Genomic DNA, 6,461 nt, shown 5'->3' on the forward strand with positions numbered 1-6,461 from the left:
ATGCTAATGTTGTACTATCCGCTAAGTAAATACTAATTAGTTGTCACAGCAATTTTTCTGAATCTTCTCACAGTATACTAAGATATGTGTAATGTATAATATGTGAAGTCACCAAGGGTGGAGTCTGGAAGACGTAACAAGCAAAAATAAAGCCAGATGTCAGTAAAATGCTCCCTGTTACTATGTTTTGGAGCTCCATATGGGAGGGAATAATTACACTTTGGCAGTGAGAACCACCCAAAAAAACATATTTCTAAGTTTTTAGCATAATACATTTGGAACTTTCTAGAAATAGTAGCAGAAATATTATAATAAATCCCAGAAGTTTTGATGTGTAAGTAGTCATGGCAATCCCCTTTTCCCTCTGGTGAATCTGAAAGATGTCTTGAAGATTGGTGATATATCAAAACTTTCTTAAAAATGTCTTTTCAAGGTATTTTCTAACCAGAGGATTGCAGACTTTAAAACAGTCATTATTGGTAAATATTCCTTTCCCAACCTCTGTGTTTCAATTGTTTCTCTGTAAAATGGAGATAATAATAGTGCCAACCTCATAAGGTCTTGGCAAAGACTAAATGAGTTAGTACACAGCTACAAACTCACATAGACAGAAGTGTCTCAGAATGTGAAGTTATTTCTCTTTTAGAGAGATAATACAGTACATTACCATATTAGGTCCATTAGGGATAGTTTTTGATACCAAGTGAGTTCAGGTCATGTGTGGTCTTGCTGCTAATTGAGCTTAAAACAAACTTTTCTTGAATTTTAGAATCATGGATGAGGAATTGTAGTCCTGTATATGTAGAATACTTAGCACTATATCTGGCATACAGTAAGAATTAAGCTTGTATTTTCTTTTTTCTTTTTTTTTTTTTTTTTTTTTTTTTTTTTGAGATGGAGTCTTGCTGTTGCCCAGGCCAAAATGCAGTGATGTGATCTCGACTTACTGCAACCTCCAACTCCCAGGTTAAAGTGTTCTCCTGCCTCAGCCTCCCTAGTAGCTGGGATTACAGGCATGCACCACCACGCCCGGCTAATTCTTGTATTGTTTAATAGAGACAGGGTTTCACCATGTTGGCGAGGCTGGTCATGCACTCCTGACCTCAAGTGGTCCACCTGCCTAGGCCTCCCAAAGTGCTGGGATTATAGACATGAGCCACCGCACCCGGCCAGTGTGTATTTTCAATCATTATATTAGAGTATTATTATTACCCAATATTAAACTTGAGAGGATAATATTTTCCTTCCTTCCCTCCTTCCTTCCTTCCTCCCTTCCTTCCTTCCTCCCTTCCTTCATTCCTCCCTTCCTTCCTTCCTTCTTTCCTTCCTTCCTTCCTCCTGCCCTTCCTCCCTCCTGCCCTTCCTCCCTTCTCTTTCTTTCAACAAATAACTAACAAGGGCATTTTACTTATAAAGCACAATGCTACGTGACAAGATAATTTGGGTAGTATTCACGTAAAATACAATTCCTTTCCCTGGTCCAAGGATCGGTAAGATTTCTAAAATTATAATTTTTTTGTTGCTATATAAATTGTTTATCACCCCAAGCAAAAATTGTAGCCTTTCCATAGCCATACTTAGCAGCTATCACACATACATTTAAAAAGATAATAATTGAATTAAATTAGCCAGTAAATGTCAGCCAGTCTAATTGTGTCACTATAATTGTTGCCATAATTGTGACTACCAAGGTTTTCTCTTATTACCACTTATAATAGAAAAAATGAAAAAACTTTAACAAATCTTTTATAAACCACTCTTAAAATGAATAACTAAACAATACACAGTTAAACCTCACTTTGACATTTTCCAAGGAATCCCCTCCCCAAGAAAATGAGATTTTCAGTGTAATTTCTAATTTAATACCAGGACTGATAAAATTAAAAAAAAAAATGAACTGGAGTAATACCCTATCCTTATTCAAAGAGTATTGATCAAAGCCAAATTCTTGTTAAATAATGTTTTACACTGAAGAGATGAAAATCTTCAAAGCATTCCCCATGAATTCCCTAAGAAAGTAACTTATGTTTGGTCCAAATCTTACAGGGAAAAAAAAAAAAAAAAAAACTCTTGGAGCAAAAAGCTAAGTATTCCTTTCAGCATAATGACAATCGATCATATCCCAGGGTCTCTCTAAATCCAATTCTAATGCCTAAATGGGACAGACTCTTCTACTGAAGAAAATGGTGAAAAATTCTCACCATTTTCCCAGTTGTTCAACTGCTGTATCTACATTCTTAGAATCTAACTAAAAGACGAAACTGAGGCTTTTGTGCATTTATAACTAACTTTGCCTACTTTGAATATAATATCGTAAAAAGCAGAGATAATATCTCTTACCTCCTAGAGTTATTGTATGAGTCAAATTTAATTTTAACAAACATTTACTTTCAACTTTCTACTGACCCAATAAAGATATATGAAAGGTTGTTGAACCCATGAAACAACATAAAATGATAACATTATTTACTCTTAATCTATTGCAAATCAAGAGAAAAAACAAAAAATAGATGTAAAGAATCACATGTATACATTTCCTTTAAGTAGTGAACTTTGGTAGATTCATCTTTAAATTCTTTAATGAAAAACTCACAAGAGCTATTTATTAGTCATATTCTAAAAAGCCAGATACAGGCTATTTTGCATGCTCTCTCTCTATATATATAGGTCATTATGGGATTTACATTATATTCTCTGTGCTGGTTAAACCAATGAGACTTTGCTCTTTTCCTTAACCATCTGAGGGAGGCAGGAACAAAGGAGAATATTGACAAATCTGGAAACAGGGCCGGTGAGTGTCAGAGAAGGAAGCCTTTGGGAAGGTGAAGATGTGGTAGCCAGCACTCATGTTGTAAAAGGATACAACTCCAGCCTCAGAGTCCAGAAACACTCCCACAACCAACGGCTGTTCACACAGATGAAGGGAAGTTAAGGGAGATGTAAGGGCTACATAGCATTTCTTTTTGCATAGTCTGAGGGTCCACAATCCAAACTGAGGTTCTTGCTTCATGCCAGTGCCTCTCTGCACGTTTCCATAGAAACTCCTAAATCCCACCCGGTTCCTTCTCCAACATCCATTTCGAAGGAACATCTTCCTGAGAGGTGAAGCCCTCACAACCCAGGACACAGGGGAAGGCACTGAATCTCCTGGAAGGAGTGCTGTGATGGTCCTGGGGATATCCACAAGTCACTTGTCTCCGATCCTCAGGCAGAATTAGTTCACCATGAGCTGTATCTGGATCCAGAGTCACCTTGACTGTAATTCCAGTACTGTAGGAGGCTAAGGCAGGTGGATCACTTGAGTGCAAGAGTTCAAAACCAGCCTGGGCAACATGGCAAAACCCCATCTCTTGATGGCTCCTTAACATTTTCTTCACATTACAGGAAATAAAGCTCAAAAATGTTGCACATAGTATGAAGCTCCAAGGAGAAGACCTCTGATGTTTCCAGCTTCACAACCCAACTCCTACTCATAGTGTCATTCACATTCTGCAGCAATTTTTGGAGTGAGTTCTGACATTTTTCCTCCAGTTCCAGCATGTGGCTCTTGAATTCAGCCCAGACTGGTCCTATGGTCCCTCAGTCTACTCAGAATCTATTGTTCTTCTTTCTCCTGTCTCCAGAGATAAGACTTCTCCTCCTCATGTAGGAAACTCTGGAGATTCTCAAAGTCAAACTCGATTTTTTTATCTCTGCATTTGTGTCTTCTCATGAGGAGATATAAAATTGCAATTTCCATTATTGCTGTCTAAATTCATGCAGTGAGTGTGTATAATCTGGACAACTTAAATCTATGCTTTTGAGTTGCAGTCCTCAAACTTGGCCCAAATAAACTCTGTACTTATTTTCCATTTAGTTATGTGCATTGCTGTGAACAACTTCTGCTCTGCACACTCCTCTTCAAGTTGCCTCAATTTTGTCACAACTTTCTGGAGCTTTTCCTTGTAGCCCCGGCATCGTCTTCAACAAGAGCTGTGGTATGCCCTTCGTGCTATGGTGCCCGCTCACTGTGCCAGCAGATGAGCTGCCCCTCATCTTCACAGAACAGGTGGAGCTGTTCCTGGTATCCCAAGGTATCACTGAAGCAAGCCGCTGTGCTGAGTTCATTACTGGAGTTGAAACAGATTTTGTCCTTGGGTTACATTAGAATCATCCATTCCACTTAGTCTTCCAATTGCACTATGACTGCAACACATTCATACAATGGCATACTGGGCTGCAATAGAAATGCGCAAAACGGAACAACATGATATGGCACATGTGGTAAATCCAACAAAAAATGTTAAACAAAATGGCAAGTTGTAAAATATATACAGTATATTACACATATGTAGTTTAAAATATGCAGAATAGAGTCTTATGTTTTATATAGAACACATATGTATAGTAAAAGTAAAAATATATAAATAAGAATGATCAAGAGCAAGTTCAGGATGGTTCCATCTCTGGAAAGGGAGAGAGAAAAATGACATTAGGGAAGAGACACAGAAGGTTTTAACCAAATCTAAAATAGTTTATTTCTTTAACATGAACATTTGATATGATTATGACAGAATGCTAAGATTTGTTCAAGCTATGTGTGGATGATCGTAGACATATATTGTTTTGTTATACTTTATGTTTGAATATTTCATAATTTTAATACCAAAAAAAAAGCCAAATAGATGTGTGCCTGATAGGTGAAAAAAAGACAAAGAAGAGACCATGCAATGTAAGTCTTTTCTCTTGGAAACTGTTCATGTGCTACATACCACTCTGATCTTCTGGCAATCTCTTTAGCAGCAAAACAATGCCAAAATTATCTGAAGACTAAAAAAAAAATGTGTAACACTGAACACTCAGTATGACTCACAGTCTATGCTCTAATGCTCTCTTTTAATCATTTCTAAAATCTTGTGTAAAATTACTACCATTTTACACATAAGGAAATCCAGATGCAAAGTAATCTACTCATGATCATGCAGCTGTGGCAGAGTTGAGACTCGAACCCATACAGGTGTGGACCCAAAGCCCTTTCTCTTTCGTCAATACTGCATTGGGAAGCCATAAAAAAACAGACAGAAGAGAAAGGAAGCCATGCGAAGTTCTGTCAGAGAAGCAGTTAGGGACATAGCTGACGTAGAGTCTGCTAGAAGTCAGTGTAGGTAGAGAAATTCTTTTAAAATATGAGATCTGAGCCATGCTTCAAATAATATCTTATTACTGACTTAAAAGCAGAAAGTGGAACATGGGTGAGGAAAGTTTCAAAAGGAGTGTGAAATCATGGCAGAAAAGGTCCATTTGCTTGGAGCATGAATGGAGAGTGAGAATTATACAAAAGAGAAAACAGACAAAAGAGAATAACCCTCAAGGAAAATTAAAGCAAAGAGATCCAAATCAGAAAAGAAATTAAGTGATAGAAAACAGATGAAGACTATTACAATATAAAAATAAGGAAAGTAGAAGAATCAAGCATGAGCTTCTGAAATTTGAATTATTCCAAACTGTTAAGACAGAAAGAGAAGCTGAATCATCTGATTTCAAAGGTAGGAAAATTGGAACAAATGATTAAATTGAGGGAGAAATGGGGAGCAGAATTGTGGTTTGTTTATTTTTGGAGGTTAAATGGAAGACTCTTTTGAAATGTATTAAAAGCATCTGATTCCACATAAGGAACTTTGAAAAGTGGAGCAGGGAAAAGAATTCTGCTTCTGTTTTCCCTGAGCCTTCTGCAAGTACTTAGGTGGGTGTGTTTGGGTGGAAACATGAGCTTTTTGTTGAACACCCTCTGATTCTCCCCCTCCCACCTGAAGTCCTAAAGCTGTGTTTATGACAACACAATCATTTCTACAGTAACTAAAGAGCTGTCAGCAAAAGAGGATTATTGCTTAAGTTGAGAAAGAAGCAACTAAAAAACTCTTAAACCACAAAGCACAGGCTCCCATGCGAATATTCAAGTGACAAAGCCAAAGTAATGCAAATACGGAAAATGTTATGTGCTGGACAACCCCAACTGACCTTCTAGAAACTGGTCTTTAAACTTCATGGAAACGTTTCTACAGAGTAACCCAATAGTGTCAGAGTTTGATATATTTTGCTGACCTCCTCAAACACAAATTTATCAGTGGGTATCTAAACTCAATATATGGCCTCTGGCTTGTAAACCATTCTCACTCCCGCGTACGATATTCAGAATTCAAACTGAGCCATTTGGATTCTGTGATAAGAATTATGAATTCCTGGTCGGGAACGGTGGCTCACGCCTATAGTCCCAGCACTTTGGGAGGCCGAGGTGGGTGGATCACCTGATGTCGGGAGTTCAAGACCAGCCTGGTCAACATGATGAAACCCCGTGTCTACTAAAAATACAAAAATTAGCTGAGTGTAGTGGCATGCGCCTGTAATCCTAACTACTCAGGAGGCTAAGGCACGAGAGTCGTGTGAACCTGGGAGGTGGGGTTGCAGTGAGCCGAGATCGTGCC

At 38.0% G+C, this 6,461-nt stretch overlaps 1 pseudogene; it reads right to left on the minus strand.

Moving 5' to 3' along the window:
- Window positions 1-2,214: 2,214 nt before the first annotated feature.
- On the minus strand, window positions 2,215-3,756 carry LOC116274119 (annotated as a pseudogene).
- Between the last annotated feature and the right edge of the window lie 2,705 nt (window positions 3,757-6,461).

Source organism: Papio anubis, chromosome 3, assembly GCF_008728515.1.
Source record: "Papio anubis isolate 15944 chromosome 3, Panubis1.0, whole genome shotgun sequence".
NCBI lineage: Eukaryota > Metazoa > Chordata > Mammalia > Primates > Cercopithecidae > Papio > Papio anubis.